This window comes from Dioscorea cayenensis, chromosome 20 (assembly GCF_009730915.1).
Source record: "Dioscorea cayenensis subsp. rotundata cultivar TDr96_F1 chromosome 20, TDr96_F1_v2_PseudoChromosome.rev07_lg8_w22 25.fasta, whole genome shotgun sequence".
NCBI lineage: Eukaryota > Viridiplantae > Streptophyta > Magnoliopsida > Dioscoreales > Dioscoreaceae > Dioscorea > Dioscorea cayenensis.
The window spans coordinates 14,639,613-14,658,712 of NC_052490.1; the positions used below are offsets into that span (position 1 = coordinate 14,639,613).

The following is a 19,100-nucleotide window of genomic DNA, read 5'->3' on the forward strand; positions in this document are numbered from 1 at the left end:
GTAGGAATTAGAGGTCAGTCCGCATACGATAGCTCATAGAATCATCCTGGGCATTTCTCTCTTGTTGTTGAAATATTAGATTCTACTATTCCGCTTGCTCTATCTTTGCGTCTCTCATCTAGTCTAGTTTTAGCCCTTATCTGTCATCATTCCCTCCTTTAAGTTCTAGTTAGCAACCATTATTTACCAGTTAGAGATTAGAAGATCAACTAGTATTTTGTGTCCAGTCCCTATGGTTCGAGATCAATTAGTACTTTGGAACGGAACCAAGTACTAGAGTAGCTCCCTAAACCTCGGGGGCATGCACTAAAGCAGCAACGGCAGGATCATGCCCTAAACTAGCCTCTTGCCTAGGTGGTGATGGAGATGAGGGCGGGGCTGGATCTCCTTGCCTTCCACCTCTCCGAACCCTTGGTGTAGCAACAATAGGGGATGTGACTCTCCCACAGCAAGTGCATGAACATTGTGCTGAAATTTTACTAAAGGAAAGTATAAGACAACTTTTAGAAACAACTCCTACATGTAACATTTCTATATGCAAACTCAATTGGGATCCACTAGGTCTAAGGATAAAGAATTCAACTTCTGACCAAATCATGGAACTGACGCTAGAACCAGATTATACAGCCTAATTCTGATACCATTAAAGTATGTCATGCCCCATCTCGCCGGTCCCACATGTGACATACCACCATGACAACCCAGGGGAGGTCTAACACATACCTCAACCTTAGATCACCGTATGGCTTACCTGTTCCATGTATAAAACCACTTTAACAACAAGAAATAGTTTAATAGTATACCATACACAATTATTCCTACACATGCTCATCCATTTAATACAAGATATGACTCATAGATAATCATGATAGGGAGTTTATAATGATAATAATAAAAACAACTCAAAGTAGAAGGTATACTTCTCATACAGAATATGATCTGACTATCATACCTTAGTATCTCAATTAAAGAAATATGCAATAGGGTTTGACAACACATAGTGGATCCCTGATAATACATGCCAAGGAATAAGCAACATACACAATTCAAAATGTTAAGACAGACACAACTCTTGCCAAGCAATTCACGCCTCCACCCTTTATGCTGTACTATCACCTGGGAGGAAGAAAGAGGGGGTGAGTTACTAGGTTACTCAGTGAGGGGTTAAACATGGGACTATGGCTCATGCATGATCAATTGAAAGTAAAATGCTTTAAACATGTTACGATTCTTGATAAAAACAAAAATAATCTAAAGAACAAATATAACATAAGATTATAGGCTTTCTTAATAAAATGCAAAATGAAATCCATTGGAAATTAACGAGAAATCCATACAATTATGGAATCCAATTTCACACATTCTTTTCGATAGCTTCAAATGTCAAAAGGCTTAGAAATAAATAAATCAACAAATTACAATGATCAATAGTATTCAAATTGGCCTCGAAAACCTTCATCGCTAACCGTGGCCTTAGTTTTCCACGCAACCACTAAACAGGTTGGCCCGTGAAAACCATCCACTTCTTACTGTAGTAAGTACTGAAGCTCAGCTCCCATGTCACCATCAAAACACTTGAATAACAATCCAGCCCGTAGGCTCAATATGTACATCAACATGATAACATTATTCCCATTTAAGAGATCACAAGTGTTCACAATTTCAAATCTCACTACAAGAGTGAATAGCTTGGATATAACGTTTGCCCTAAAATCCTTTTTATCAAGAACATCATACAAAAGTATCTTTTTGAAAAATATACTTCAAGGATTTCATCATCACAACAAAAAATCATCTTAATTCCGTATGCCTTTTTCTTCATCGTAACAAGAGCATCAAATCTCTTAAAAATGCATAATTTGAAATATATATTTCAAAACATAGGGTTTCAAAACCATGAGAATATATATATATATATACTTTGCAAATATCCATGCAATAAGCCAAATCACAAATCACCATGATTTCTAAACTCCATATAAAACTTTTAAAGAGGTTTAGCAATAAGGAGTTTATCACTCAAAGGCAAGCAACTTAAACATTAGAAAAACATGCATGATTTATAGTCCACGATTTAATAAATCCCACTGACAAACTTGGCGAGCTAGAAACCTCGGGTGTTACTTCTCCACTGGCTCTTTCCCTTTACTTGAAGTTTCACCTCCTAGAAGCAATTAAACAAACCAAACAAATGACAAAACATCATCAACAACTTGATCTATTGAAATAAAGCAAATGCTCAAAATGGAAAATGATAGTTTCTAGGGTTTTCTAAACTCTCTCACTAGAAGATCTACCAAGAATAGATCGCTCACAACCATCAAACCAAAAAGGAAAGAAAGAAAACAAACTTTGGTTTGGTGCTACAGTAAATCCGAAATTACGGGAGAAGATGGTTCAAGGATTTCTCTATATCAAGTCAAACAAATCAACACAAATACTCCTCTCAAGCTATAGCATCAAAGAAGAAGAAAAGAAACAAGAATCAAGCTTTCCCTTTGGTTCACAACCAAACCCTAGTTATACTCATTCAAGGAACAAAGAAGAAACAAGAAATGATGGAAGCTTACCTTGACTCAAGAGATAATCAAACTCTTTGGTCCAAGAACAAGGCCAAGAATACCTCCAAAATCAGCACATAAACCCTAAGAATGGCGGAGGAAGAGAGGAGTGAAGGGGAAAGTTTTGAGAAAAGATGGGTGAAGAAACGGCTCAAAAGGGGCTTTAAAGAAACATCTGCATGACTTTACCATTGGGACATGGTATGGATACGATCATGTTAGAGCTGACACGGTACTATAGCAAAATTACTATAGCAGTTGACACGGTCTGAGTGCGCCTAACACGGTTGTATAAGGGCTAAATTCAAAATTTAAATGCTCGGATTCACCTGAGAAAATCAGGAGGACCTACACGGGTTGAACATGACCGTGCGCACCCTCAAACACTCAGCAAGATGCCCCAAACCAAAGAAAATGAGAAAACAACTAAAGTGACCAAGATAACAAGTAGCAAGCAAGGGAAAAATAGACCAAAATACCACATGAGCCCTATTTTTCAATACCTGTATCCTATGTTTTCGAGAAACAAAACATAGGGTTTCATTTCAAAACCTAATTTTACGTTTTCTTTTTGCAATATCTCCTATTTTTCAATCAAACCCCCAATCTTATGTCTTCCATTTGAATGCCTCCTATTCAAAAATAGGAGATATTAAAAAAAATATATAGGATTAAGATGAGGTTTTGATTGGACATGTCCATTATTTCTCAGTTTTTAATCAAAACCATAATCCTATATTTTCGTAGAGTAATTTCTCCTATTTTTCAATCCAAACAGGAGACATTCCGAAAATAAAATATAGGATTAAAATGAGGGTTTTGATTGGAAATGTCCATTATTTCTCGGTTTTTAATCAAAACTCTGATCCTTTGTTTTCTTTTCTATATATATCATATTTTTCAATCAAAACCCTAATCCTATGTTTTCTTTTAGTAATGTCTCCTATCTTTTAATCAAAAACTTAATCCTATGTTTTCTTTTCTTAATTTCTCCTATTTTTGAATCAAAATACTAATCCAAAAAGAAAACATACAATTAGCGGTTTTGATTAAAAACAAGGTGGCATTCCAAAATGAAAACATAGGATTATCATTTTTTTGAAAAAAATAGGAGACATTAGTATAAGAAAACATAATATTGTGGTTTTGTTTAAAAAAATATAGGACAGTTTGAAAAGAAAACAAAAGATTAGAGTTTTGATTGAAAAATAGGAGACAGTACTATAAGAAAACATAGGATTAGGGCTTTGATTAAAAACTCAAAAAAATAGGAGATTTCCAATCAAAACCATAATTATATTCCTATGTTTTCTTTTCGAAATGTCTTCTATTTTTAAATCAAAACCCTAATCATATGTTTTCTTTTGGGACTGCCTCCTATTTTTTAATTTGAATCAAAGCCTAATCCGATGTTTTCTTTTCCAAAGGTCTCCTATCTTTCAATCAAATCCCAAATCCTATCTTTCAAAACCTGAATCCTATGTTTTCCAAAAAAGAAATTAGGATCAGGGTTTTGATTAAAAAGTATGAGACACTATGAAAAGAAACATAAGATTAAGGTTTTGATTCAAAAATAGGAGGAATTAAGAAAAAAAACAAAGGATTAGGATATTTATTCAAAAATAGGAGGCCTTAAGAAAAAAAACATAGTATTAGACATTTCGAAAAGAAAACATAGGATTAGGATTTTGATTGAAATATATGAGTTATTTCAAAAATAAATTATAGGATTTGGGTTTTGATTCAAAAAGATGAGACATTGCTATAAGAAAAACATAGGATTAGGGTTTTTAAAAACTAAAAAAAAAGTGGCATTTCCAAAAGAAAACATATTAAACAATAGCAGATATTTCCAAAAGAAAACATAAGATTAGGGTTATGTCTAAAAAATATGAGGCATTCCAAAAAGGGAAAAAAAGATTAGGGTTTTGGTTCAAAAACAGGACACATTCCGAAAAAAAAACATAGGATTATGGTTTCAATTCAAAATGGCACACATTGCATAAAGAAAAGAGAGGATTAGGTTATTGATTGAAAAATAGTAGACAATCCAAAAAGAAAACATAAGTTAGGGTTTTGATTCAAAATTGATAAATAGCAATCATTAAGATAAGAAAACATAGGATTCAGATTTGGATTGAAAGATAAGAGACATTGCAAAAGAAAACATATTATTAGTCTTTTGATTGAAAAATTTGAAACGTTTGCGAAAGAAAACATATGATTATTTTTTTATTAAAAAAAACAGGCATTTTGAAAATAAAACATAGGATGTTTTCTTTTCGTAACATCGCATATTATTAAAAAAAGCAGACATTTTGAAAATAAAACATAGGATTAGGTGTTTGATTAAAAAATAGCAGGCATTCTAAAAATAAAACGTAGAATTGGAACATTTCTTAATCAAACAATAATCAAAACTAGACTAATTTTTAATCAAAACCCTAATCATTTGTTTTCTCTTTGGAATATATCATTTTTTGAATCAAAACCATAATCGTATCTTTTGTTTTTGGAATCTATGCTAATTCTAAATCAAAACCCAAATCTGATGTTTTCTTTTCGTAACGTCGCATATTTTTCAATAAAAACCCTAATCCTACGTTTTCTTTTTGGAATGCCTCCTATTTTTTCTTTTCGGAATATCTCCTGTTTATCAGTTTTGAATGCAAAACCTTAACCTATGTATTCTTATAGTAATGTTTCCTATTTTTCATTGTGAAATAGTAAATGTTTTCTTAATGTCTCCTATTTATTAGTAATGTTATGTTTTCTTTTCAGAATGTCAATTATTTTTGAATCAAAACTTTATTCCTATCTTTTGATTTATAAATGTCAACTATTTTTTTTTATTTTTAATCAAAACCGAAAAATAGGGGTCATTTTTTTATTTAAATATAGTATTTTTATTCAAATATAGTAGGATTCCAAAACAAAACATAGGATTAGGGTTTTGATTAAGAACTAATAAAAAGAAGATATTAAGAAAAAAAATGTTATTTAGTTTTTGTTTGCAAAATAGGAGACATTTCAAAAAGAAAGCATAGGATTAGTGTTTTGATTCAAATATAGTAGGCATTCCAAAAAAAAATATAGGATTACTGTTTTGATTAAAATATAGCAGACATTTCCAAAAAAAACATAGAATTACAGTTTTGATTCAAAAATAGCAAACATTCCCAATTGAAAACATAGGATAAAGTTTTGATTAAAAAATATAAGACATTATGAAAGGGAAGCATAAAATTAGTGTTTTGATTAAAAAATAATAGACATTACTAAAAGAAACCATAGATTTAGGGGTTTTATTAAAAAGTAGGAGACAGTACCAAAAGAAAACATAAGATTAGGGTTTTAAAAAATAAGATTAGGGTTTTGGTTCAAATAAATGCGACATTTCGAAAAGAAAACAAAAGATTTGGGTCTTAATAGAAGGACTGGATTAATATTGATTTCTTTTATAAATTTCTCCTTTTTAAAAAAATATGAGACATTTTGAAACCTTTCATAATATCTAATATTTTTAAATAACATATACAAAAGAAAACATAAAATTGCGGTTTTCATTGAAATATAGTTGACATCGCCAAAATAAAACAGAGGTTCGGGTTTTAATTGAAAATAGTAGATATTCTAAAAAAACATAGGTTAGTGTTTCGATTCAAAACTAATAAACAAGAGACATTAAGAAAAGATGTGTGTTTGATTCAAAACTGATAAACAAGAGACATTAAGAAAAAAAATCATAGGATTCCGATTTTGATTAAAAGATGAAGACATTCCACAAGACAACATAGGATTATGGTTTTGATTGAAAAATATGAGACATTCTGAGGAAAAGATATATGATTATTGTTTTGATTAAAAAATAGCAGACATTTCCAAAAGAAAAGTAGGATTAGGGTTTTGATTCAATAATAGCAGGCATTCCTAAATGAAACATAGGATTAGGACATTTCCAAATGATAACCCTAATCAAAACGCTACTATTTTTGAATCAAAAACCTAATCCTTTGTTTTGTTTTTAGAATGTCTCATTTTTTTTAGCAAACGCCAAATCCTATCTTTAGTTTTGCCAAATCTTATATTTTGTTTTGGTAGTCTCGGCTAATTTTTAATCAAAACCTTGATCTAATGTTTTCTTTTCGAAATGTTTCATATTTTTTTCAACCAAAACCCTAATTATTATATTTTTCTTTTTTGAAATGTCTCCTATGTTTTCTTTTCCGAATGTCTCCTATTTATCAGTTTTGAATTAAAACCCTCACCTATGTTATCTTATTGTAATCTCTCATATTTTTCATTCCGAAATAATCAGATTGTCTTCTTAATGTCTCATATTTATCAGTAATGTTATGTTTTCTTTTATGATTTTCTACTATTTTCTAATCAAAACCCTAATCCTAATAGGAGCCATTCTTATATTAGAATGAAAACCCTAATCCTATCTTTTGTTTTGGAAAGTACACTATTTTTCGGTTTTTAACCAAAACCAAAAAATAGGGTACATTTTTTATTCAAATATAGTAATGTTTTATTCAAATATAGTATGCATTATGAAAAGAAAATATAGGATTAGGGTTTTGATTGAAAAATTAGGAGACATTACAATAAGAAAACAAATGATTAGGGGTTTAATAAAAAAAGAAAACTAATAAATAGGAGCCATTAAGAAAAGAAAACATAGGATTTGAGGTTTGTTTGCAAAATAAGTGACATTCCAAAATGAAAACATAGGATTAGGGTTTTGATTCAAATATAGTAGGCATTCCTTAAAGGAAAACATAGGTTTAATGTTTTGATTGAAAAATAGCAGATATTTTGAAACGAAAACATAGGATTAGGGTTTTTATTGAAAAATAGTTAATAATACTATAAGAAAACATAGGATTAGGTTTTTCATTCAAAACAAACAAATAGTGGACATTTCCAAAAGAAAACATAGGATTAGGGTTTTGATTCAAAAATAGCAGACATTCCCAAAAGAAAATATTTGATTATGGTTTTGATTAAAAAATAGGTGACATTCTTAAAAGAAATCATAGAAATGGTGTTTTGATTGAAAAATAGGAGACATTACCAAAGTAAAAAATAGAATTCGGGTTTTGATTCAAAAATAGAAGTCATTACCAAAATAAAACATAAGATTTGGGTTTTGAACAAAACATAGGAAACATTACTATAAGAAAATATAGGATTAGAGTTTGATTAAATAATAGTAGCCATTCTAAAAGAAAACATAGGATTAGTGTTTTGATTGACAAATATGAGACATTTAGAAATGAAAACATAGGATTATTTTTAATTCAAAATTAGTAGATATTCGAAAAAATAAACATAAGATTAGGATTTTGATTAAAAAACAGTAGCCATTCTAACAAAAAAAACATTAGGATTAGTGATATGTGCTTGTATATTAGTAATACGAAGTATTTTTTTCTTACGATGAGTATTACTTTTCTCAGATTTTATCGCTAACTAATACATGTGTATTTGTGTTCTTTTGTGAATGTATGGTTGTAGAGAGAGTTATAGAAGAAAGAAGCGAAAGTAGATTGCGAGTGCACTTGGTTGATGAAATGTTGGAGTGAACAAACGTGAAAATACAAGTTATGCTCAAAGACATGTGAGTGTGTGCCAACCTCCGTTATGTTCAAGGAAATATGCAAATTGGAGGGGCACAAAGGCTGTCACACTCATGTGTTCTGACTTGTACAAAGCTAGCAAGATTGTTATCAAATGTGCTTTTATTTGAAGATACAACGTGATCTACAGCATGGGCGTGTGCCCGTTTATGTTGCCTCGATGAAAAGTGTAGATTAGGGAGTATTTTGGCGGAGTACTGCAGAGAGGTACCGCAGCAAAGAACTATAGTAGTTATTGTTCACAAGCCGCTGAAAGACAAATTTCTACATATTTACACGGGCGTGTGGAAATTCCACATGCCCGTGTGGATGTCCCATTTCACCCATATTTAAGTCGCGATTTCAGCCTTGTTTAAGAATCTTTCTTTCCATCTTTTGACTATCTTTTCTCCATCTTTTGAGGCGCCCACTGCTATAGTTTGGAGAGGCTTTGGCTAGGTATTTTGAGGTGTTTACGGCCTTTGACATCTCGTTTCCTTCGAAAACTAGTTATTAGGGGAGCTTTTGTAGAGACCGATCCGGCGAAGTGTGCCCTTGGCTTGATGAGGGAACCTTTGGAGAAAACGCGGCCACTCCACAAGACCATCGATATGAACACCAAGGGTGTTTTCTCATGGATTGCATATTTATACTTTTCCATTTCATTATTGATTGTATTTTACTCCACGGAGAGGTAAACCCCTAGTGGGTACTTGGACTTGTAAACCCTAGGATAATGTTGTTTCTTTGACCTTTTATTATGCTTTCTTTAATTTGATGTTTTAATTGAGTTCCAAATCTTGAATGCTTGTTGAGTTGATTTTCCCTTAGAGTGACACTAGAGTTGAGAATCCATGTTGGTAATCCTTGTGGATGAGCGACACACCATGAGAGTTAGACAATGCTAGTTTGGAGAGGGTCAAGAGGGTCAGTTGTCAGGTTGCAGTGCGTCCCCTTTCCCCTCCGGTGTGATTTATCCTACCTCCACATTCTAAGAGTTCTTTGTAGTCATAATAAAGTGTAGTGCTAAGAGACGAACTCCGCTGGGGCATAGTTGCGCATGCGACAGAGTGAAGCATTGATGAAATCCTTAGTATCTGGGGCTTAATTGTGAATAGGGGTCTTTCGCCTGGATCAAAGGGTTAGATCTATTTTAGGGAATAGATTTTATCACTTCGAATTCCTAGAGCCTAAAGCAACCTAACATAGTGTGAGGTAACGAGACTGAGAGATTTCTCCAACGGGCATAGTGTAGGGTTAGTCACGGTTGACCTTAAGTTTTGGGACCGTGTGTTTAAGGATCTCCATGGCTCATTATACATTAGTTAGGAAGCATAATGATTAGTCTTGCACTTGAAACAATAGTCCTACGGTGAGCAATGTCCAGGTGCCCCATTTATCGTTGATTTGCCTCTCCTATCTTTTATTTGTGCATCCTTCTTCTTTTCTTATTTCTATTTGCATTAATTCTTGTTTACAACACTATTAATTCATCCTCGTCCTAGTTAAATAGCAATCTTTGTGTTTCTAATCGCTATTCCTTGTGGATTCGACTACCCACTCACCGGAGTATTATTACTTTGACAAACCCGTGCACTTGCGTGTACACACGCAAAAGCGCGTTGTCAAGTTTTTTGCGCCGTTGCCTAGGGAATAGGGGTTTTAGAAACACTTTCCACTTTGCTATTTTAGCTATTCATCACTCGCTCCATTTCATATCTTATTATTCTTCCATCGTTCTGATTTGTTTTCCTTTCTTTGGTCGTAGCTCCAGGTTATGACCCAGAGAAACACTTCGACATTGGTTGAATGAAACTCGGACATTGAATGAAGAATTCATAGAAGGAGGAAAGAACCTATACAAGAACAGTCTAATCAAGTTGAGATAGAAGGTGAAGGGTCAGATAATATGGTAGAGCAGAATGAGTAGCAGAGCACACTCTCAGATTATGCTAGACTCATAGTTCTTGGCACACAATCTTGCATTGTGCGCCCACCGATTTAGCTTAGGATTTTGAGCTCAAGCCAGAATTCATCAAAATGTTACAGTAGTCGGCACAGTTTAATGGTTTGGCCGATGAGTATCCAAACAATCACATAGACAACTTCTTGGAAGTGTGCGATATGCTAAAGATCATTGGTATTACGGATGAAGCTATCAAGTTGAGGGTCGTCCCATTTTCCTTAAAAGGGAGAGCAAAGCAATTGATGCATTCATTACCTAGAGCATCGATCACTACATGGGAGGAGATGGTAGAAGCCTTTCTTACCCGATATTTCCATCTCGAAAAATCCATGAAGCTTAGGAATGAAATATCCGCTTTTGTGCAAACAAAATTGGAGTCTCTATTTGAGACACTGGATAGGTTCAAGGAGCTCCTACGGAAATGTCCTCAACATGGGTTCCCTGAGTGGATGATCATTCAAAGCTTTCTATAATGGGATGAATTCAAGCACAAGATAGTTACTTGATGCTGCAGCAAAACGTACCTTAGGGAAAAAGACCTCGGAAGAAGCCCAGCTTCTCATTGAAGAAATGGCTATGAATGGTTATTAGTGGAACACAAGAGAAAGAAAGAAAGTAGCCAAACTTTATGAGATTGACGCAGTTACTTCATTAGCAGCCCAAGTGGAGTTATTGAGCAAGAAGTTAGACACTCTAACTTCTAATAAAATGACGGCCATGACTAGTTACGTAGGGTGTGGGGAAGGACATGCTCCATCTGGTTGCCCGATTTCTATTGGTTTTACATCCTCGGTAGAACAAGTGGATTTTGTGGGTAATGCAATGAGAAACTAAGGCAATCCATACAGCAACACTACAATTCGGGTTGGAGGAGCCATCCGAATTTTTCATGGAATAATAAAGCGCAACAGAAGACAATGGCACCATCCAGTTTCCAACAACAACAACAAGTCCAAATATGGAGAACCGAGTTTCAGGGTTGGAAAACCAGATGACCAATCTAGAGAAGGCTTTAACCAAGTTCATTTAATCATCGGATACAAGATTTCAATCGGTTGAAGCCACACTTCATAACCACTCCGCGTTATTTTCAGAATTTAGAGAATCAAGTGGGGCAAATTGCAAATTCATTATCAGAGAGACCTCAAGGAAGCTTGCCTAGTAACACCGAAACTAATCCGATAGAACATGTGATGACGATCACTTTGAGAAAGTGGTCGTGAGGTTGAGGGTAGGCTTCCATGTGAGAAGATCAATGTTGAAGCACCCGAGATCTTGGAGGTTGAGGAAAGAACCAACAAAGCGGAAGGAGGTGTCACCCCCACCTTACAACCCAACAATTCCTTAACCTTCAAGATTTAAGAATGACCAAAATGATGAGTAATATAAGAAGTTCTTGGGTCTATTCAAGCAGTTGCACATCAATATCCCATTTGTGGAGGCATTGTCTCAAATGCCTCGCAATGCAAAGTTTCTCAAGGACCTCTTTAACCAACAAGAGGAAGTTGAAGGAGAGTAGATCTATGATTCTAGATGCTTCATGTTCGGCGGTGTTATAAAAGAATATGCTGAACAAGAAGAAGGACTCTAGAAGCTTCATCATTCCATGCAACATTGGTAATTTAGGTGAAGAGAAAGCATTGGCGGATTCAGGGGCTAACATCAATGTCATGCCTTATACATTCTTCCAAAAGTTAGGCTTGGGAGAGCCTAGGCTCACTCGGATGACATTACAATTGGCGGACCAAACGGTTAGACATCCAAGGGGAATCATCGAAGAAGTACTTATGAAGGTTGACAAGTACATATTTCCTGTGCACTTTGTAGTGTTGAATATTGATGAGGATGTCAATGTCCTGCTAATACTTGGGAGGCCCTTCTTGTGCACTTCCAAGGCTCTTATCGACATGGATGGTAGGGAGTTGACTTTAGGAGTTGGGGATGACAAGCTTACTTACCGCCTCGCTGAAGCCATGCAACATTCTCTAGTCTTTGATGATACTCTTTACTTTCTTAACATGACCGATGAACTAATAGATGAATATGTGTAGGAAAATGATGAATCCGGACTAATATGAAGGGGTGATTGACCAAGAAGTGGAGAATGAAGAAAGTCTTAATGCTTGGTCTAGAGGACAAGGTACAACCTACCCCGGGGATCATGAAGAAGATGCTTCTGAAGATGAAGCGTGCAAGGAGACATCACAAGAAATGCCCCAAGGTTAGTGGGGATGTGGAAGAACGGAGTAAGGGTGACGAACCCTTGTGCGGTAACAAACTTGATAACTCTCTCTTTACCTTCAAAAAAACTATGTTCATCATGCTTTCAAGTCATGGGTAAGGGGGGAAATCTTCATCTATGAGCCCTGGTGTGGTAAGGCTAGGTACGTCAAGCTAAGTGACATTAAACAAGCGCTTCTAGGGAGTCAACCCAAGACTTTACTATTTTTTCTAGGCTTTAGTTTAATATTTGCATGAATAAGTGCTTGAGTGTTGGTGTCTTGATACTTACATGCAATTGCTGTGTTTCTTTGTGGATTGTTGATATTTTTATTTGCTGAATTATGATTGGCGAAGTTTGGTGGTCATTTGGGCTTGTTTTTCATTATTCTGTGGTCAATTTTGTATAGTATAGGCAGGCTCTGATGCGTATAAACTTGCAGAAAAATTTTCTGCAGTCTATAAATATTTTCTAAGTCATCCAGAGAAGACACATGGCCATGTGGAATTTTCACACAGGTGTGTGTCTCCGTTCAGAGCTCATACCGAGAGGATAAAGGGGCATGTGTCTGTCCTTATGAACGACCTTGTGATGATGATATCATTTTGCTTGTTTTCAAGTTTACTTTTATGCGTGAGCAGTGCTATTATGGGTATATTTGTTATATGTGCAGGAATAGGGGGTTCGATGTAATTTCGAGTGCAATCGGGAAGAAAACAAGAAAATATTCAAAAACAAGGTCAGGTACTTAAGCTGGACATGGCCTGGACACGCTTGTGTTATGGCCACTGAATATCTCAACCTAGTTTTGATCAAGGAAGAAATCTATGTGAAAGGGTGCTTCCAAGATTGTCACGGTTAGGACACGATCGTGTCCATGCTACTAAAAAACCCAGGCCAAAGGCAATTTTATTGAAGAATAGGCGACACGCGCTGGGTGCTCCTGACAAGCTTGTGTCACATCATTACACGGTTAAGACACGACCGTGTCCCTTCTACTGAATCTTCCAAGTGGAGGCATTCCATGTCACTCAGTTCTCCCCCGACATGACACTTTCTGGACACGCTCATGTGCAGACCGTGTCTAGCCCGAATCCTCTCTTTTTAACTCCAATTTTTAGGGTTTCCTTTCCATCTTTGTTCGGGGATCTTCTTCTCCACAGGGAGGACATTGATGAGAGCGAAGATGAAGCTTATCCACACCTTCTAAGGCATCAAGGAACAAGACAGAGGCACAAGGGAAGTAGTGCTAGAACACAGAGCTCAATATTGGACCCAAATCTCGAAGAGAAGGGAGTCATATCTTCTTTCTTTAGATCTAGTGTTATCTCCATGTTGTACCCACCCATAAGGGGCTAGCAGGCCACGATGCCCAAGGGTGGGAACTTTGTCACTTTGTATGCCCAAGGATTACAGTTTTGATTCAAAAATAGCAGACGTTCTGAAAAGTAGATAAAGTATTTGCTTTTTAATTGAAAAATATGAGACATTCCGAAAAGAAAACATAGGTTAGGATTTTGATTCAAAAGTGATAAATAAGAGACATTAAGAAAACAAAACATAGGATTTGTGTTTCAATTGAGAGATAGGAGACATTCCGAAAACAAAATATAGGATTATGGTTTAGATTCATGTATAGTAGGCATTCCGTAAATAAAACATAGGATAAGTGTTTGATTCAAAAAATGAAAAATTGGACACATTACCATACGAAAACATGAGATTAGGGTTTTGATTCAAAACTAGTACACATTCCCAAATAAAAATATTGAATTAGGGTTTTGACTCAAAAATAACTGCTATTCTGAAAAGAAAACATATGTTTAGGGTTTTGATTGAAGAATATGAGACATTTCAAAAAGAAACATAGGATTAGGGTTTTGATTGAAAACTATGATACATTACAATAAGGAAAGATAGGATTAGGGTTTTGAATAAAGACCAAAAATTAGTAGACATTCACAAAAGAAAAAAGAGGATTAGGGTTTTGATTAAAAAATAGCAGCCACTCTGGAAAGACAACATAGGTTATGATTTTGATTAAAATATGAGACATTAAAAATTAGGATGGATTCCAAAAAAAAACTTAAGATTAGAGTTTTGCTTAAAAAATAGGAGACATTTTGAAAAGAAAACATAGGATTAGGTTTTGATTGAAAATATGTGACATTCCAAAAATAAAACATAGGATTAGTGTTTTGATTCGAAACTGATAAATATCTGACATTAAGAAAAGAAAATATAGGAATAAGATTTTGTTTGAAAATTATGAGACATTTAAGAAAACAAGATATACGATTAAGGTTTTGATTGAAAGATAGGAGACATTATGAAAAGAAAACATAAGATTAGGATTTTGATTCAAAAATAAGGGTCATTCCGAAAATAAACCATAGCATTATGTTTTCTATTGAAAAATATGACACATTATAAAAAGAAAACATAGGATTATTATTTTGATTTAAAACAGTAGACATTCCCAAAAGAAAACATAAGATTATGGGTTTCATTAAAAAATAGGAGGAATATAAAAAAACTTAGGATTAGTGGTTTGGTTAAAAAATATGGTACACTACGGAAAGAAAAAATACGATTATTGTTTTGAATAAAAAATATTTGACATTCTCAAAAGAAAACATAAGATTAGGATTTTGATTCAGAAATATGAGGTATTCCTAAAAAAACATAAGACTATGATTTTTATTCAAAAATAGGAGGCATTACGAAAAGAAAATATAGGATTGATTAAAAATCAGGGGAGATTCCTCAAATAAAAGATATGAGACATTACTCTAAGAAATCATCAGATTAGGGTTTTGATTAAAAATATAGGTTAGTCTTTCATTCTTGTATTATTATTGTTATATTTAATTAATAAAATCATAAAAATACACCATGTAGCAAGAAAAAGGGGAAGGGTGCAACACTAGGACTTCGGAGGAGGTCACCAATTATAATACTACTTTCGTGAAAGCTAGCTTAACTTAAAAGTTCTAATGGGATTCAGTGCTTTAGTGTTGGCATGATTGCACCCAATAGAAGTTTAAAAAAATTTAACATTTCTAAAGAAAAAAGAACATAAGATTATAGGTTTGATTAAAAAATAGCAGGCATTCTGAAAAAAAAAACATAGCATTAGAGTTTTGATTGAAAAATTTGAGACATTACTAAATTTTATGTTCTCTTTTGCAAAACAAACCCAAATACTATGTTTTCTTATATTAATGTCTCCTATTTTTGAAAAATAAGAGACACTGTAAGAAAATATAGGATTAGGGTTTTAATTCAGAAATAATAGACATTCCTAAAAGAAAAGAAAGGATTTTGGTATTGATTGAAACATAGGTGATATTTCAAAAAGAAAACAAAGGATTAGTGTTTTGATTCAAAACTGAAAAATATGACACATTCCGGAAAGAAAATAAAGGATTAGGGTTTTGATTAAAAGATAGTAGATATTCTAAAAATAAATCATAGGATTAGGGGTTTGATTCAAATATAGTGCGCATTCTGAATAGAAAAAAAAGGATTATGGATTTGATTGAAAAATAGGATTCATTACTATATGAAAAATAGGATTAGGGTTGGAATGAAAAATAGGAGACACTACTATAAGAAAACATTGGATTAGGATTTTGATTCAAAAAAAGTAGACATTCCAAAATGAAAATGTACTATTAGTGTTTTGATTTGAAAATATGAGAGATTTCTAAAAGAAAACATTGGATTAGGGTTTTCATTGATACTACAAGAAATACAGGAAAAGACAACGGAAATATTGCTACGGATTTGTTCTCTTGCTATTGGAAAACATTGGCGACAGAATTAGCGTCGGATTACCGACAGAATAAAACTTTAGAAGTTCAACTTTTTTTAATTATATTACCAATGGAATTGTATAATATAGCAACAAAATTTTGATAAATAGCAACGGAAACATAGCAACAAAATAAGTCGGTTGCTTTTCTATAGCTAGAGCTTACACACCCTAATTTTCCTCCAAATTTCTATTGCTAATAAATTACTACCGATCCGTTCCGTCGCTATTTGTAAGCATTGGCAACAGAATCACCATCAGATTCCTGATGGAATAAAACTTCAGAAGTTCAACTTGTTTTTATTACATTACCGATGGAATTGTAAAATATAGCGACTGATTTTAGATTAATAGAACAAGTGGAGTTGTGGATCTGATCAAGTGGATTGGTGTTTGGTGTTTAAAATGATTGTAATTTATTTGTTCTTCTTCTATCTATACAAAGAAATGGAGCATTATAAAGAAGCTGGTGCATTTACCCACAAAAAAAATAAATATATTAATTAATCTAGTATTTTGGTTTTTATGAGTAAAGGCTATATAATGCAATCATGGTGTTTCTCTCAGTTTTTATTAGTAAAGGCTATATAATGCAATAAAGTTAGTATGATTATTTAAATAAATCTATTTTCTCATCTATAGGAGCACGGGCTCACTAAAGACATCTTTTCTATTTTTTTTGTGTGTGTGAAGATTTTGAAATCCATTTTCACAAAATCGTAATTACTTGAACAATTTGGTAAGTTGAAAATGCCTTCATTTTGTTGGATTTATTTATTTATGTATTTATTTATTTATTTATTTTTATAAGTAAAGTAAATTCATACCCATAATAATCATAATATATAGGTTTATATGCTTTCAACATGCATGATGCCAAGAATAAAACAAATCTCACGTTAGCCCTAGCTAATACTTTGACTATTATTTTAGATAAAAAGCAAAATTATCTTATTAAGATTTTTTGTCTATAAGTTATAATAGACTATAATTTAAATAACAGAAAAAAAGGAGTAATGCTTGATTATAATTCAATTTAATTGGTTAATCAAGAAATTAAATTATGATTAGCATTAAAATAATTATGGTTCATGAATTTAAACAATTTTCAATAGATTTTATTTTTATTTAAAATTAGATAAGCCTTACCTTAGTGAAATTGTAACACAAATTTATCTATTTATGTGAGAACAGATTGTTTACTTGGTAGCTTTGTTAGACTTGAAACATGTACAGGGATCGATCTTGGATGTATTGTCGTAAGGATGGGGCACCATTTATCAATGATTAATTTGTTAAGGGAGTTGACGAATTTATTTCCTTTGCATATTCTTAAACTGCTACTGTAAGTGGGAATTCAATAAAGTGTCCTTATCACCGTTGTGAAAACAACATGTTTCAAATTGCCGACATGGTCCGTAAACAACTCTACAATAATGGTTTTATGATTGGCTATACAACTTGGACTTCTAATGGAGTTTATGAAATTGGACAATCCTCTAGATATGGAGATGAACATATTCACACAATGCCTGAAATAGAAGCCCCAAATCCATATGCTCAAATGATGATGGATTTCATTTCCCCAACTTTTAATATTCCTCCTTATCAAGATATGGAATCAAGTTTCATGGAAGAAGAACCAAACCACAAGACAACCACATTCTATTCTTTATTGAATGATGCAGAAAAACCCTTATATGAAGGTTGTGCCAAGTGCTTAAAGCTATCAGCTTTAGCACAACTACTAAATTTAAAATCTGATTTTAACATGAGTGATGCATGTTTTGATCGTCTTATGGTGATGATTAAGAATATGCTACCACAAGATGAATGCTTGCCTGATAACTTCTATAAAACAAAGCAGAAGATGAAAATTCTAGCTATGGGCTATGAGAAGATAGATGTTTGTCTAAACAATTGCATGTTGTTTTACAAAGAGAGTGCTAAACTTGACAATTGTGCTATGTGTGGGCATCCATGGTATAAGATTAGATAGTTGGGGAAATCAAAAAAAGGGGAAATAAAAGCAAATTCCTTCCAAGATTTTACGCTATTTGCGACTTACACCGAGACATCAGAGGCTTTACATGTCTGCGAAAGATTGCTAAAAACATGATATGGCATACGACTAATAAAAGCACGGATGTAGTTCTCAGGTATCCAGTTGATGGAGAGGCATGCTATCACTTTAAGCAAATATACCCATCTTTTGCACAAGAACCCCGCAATGTGAGACTTGGGTTATGTGCAGATGGTTTTAGTCCTTTTGGATCTGCAGCAAAACCATATTCTATTTGGCCGGTAGTGCTTGTTGTTTACAATTCGCCACCTTGGATGTACATGAATCCATCATATCTATTTCTTAATGTGGTTATTCTAGGTAAAAATAAGCCCAGGCCAAAACATTGATGTGTTCTTGTGGCCTTTGATAGATGAATTGAAACAATTATGGAATGATGGTATCCTAACGTATGATGCTTTTAAGAAACAAAATTTCACAATGAGAGCATCATTATTATGGAAATTAATGATTTCTCGCCTTATGGCATGTTGTCTGGTTGGAGTACTCACAGAACTTTATTATGCGCTTATTGCATGGGCCATATTAAGTCCTCAAATTTGTTCATGGGAGGCAGCCATGCTTTTTTGATTGTCATCACCAATTTTTATGATGAGATCATCCTTTTAGAAAGCAAAAATATAACTTTTCAAAAAGATTTGAGTGTGACTATCCAATTCCTCAATTATTAGGTGAAGAAATATTGACATATTTGAATTGTTTTCTGCATATTTCATGTGGTACTGAATACAATGAAGAGAAGCTTAGGGGGTTCAGAGAAAGTCAAAATTAGATGAAGAAAAGTATATTTTGAGAGTTACCTTATTGACACACAAATGTTATACACCA

General features: G+C 33.5%; 1 non-coding gene across 1 annotated transcript; it reads right to left on the reverse strand.

The window, feature by feature from the left end:
- Positions 1 to 10,483: 10,483 nt before the first annotated feature.
- On the reverse strand, positions 10,484 to 10,590 carry LOC120252163. Its single transcript, XR_005533708.1, has one exon. It is a non-coding gene; the product is annotated as a small nucleolar RNA R71 (small nucleolar RNA).
- Positions 10,591 to 19,100: the final 8,510 nt, after the last annotated feature.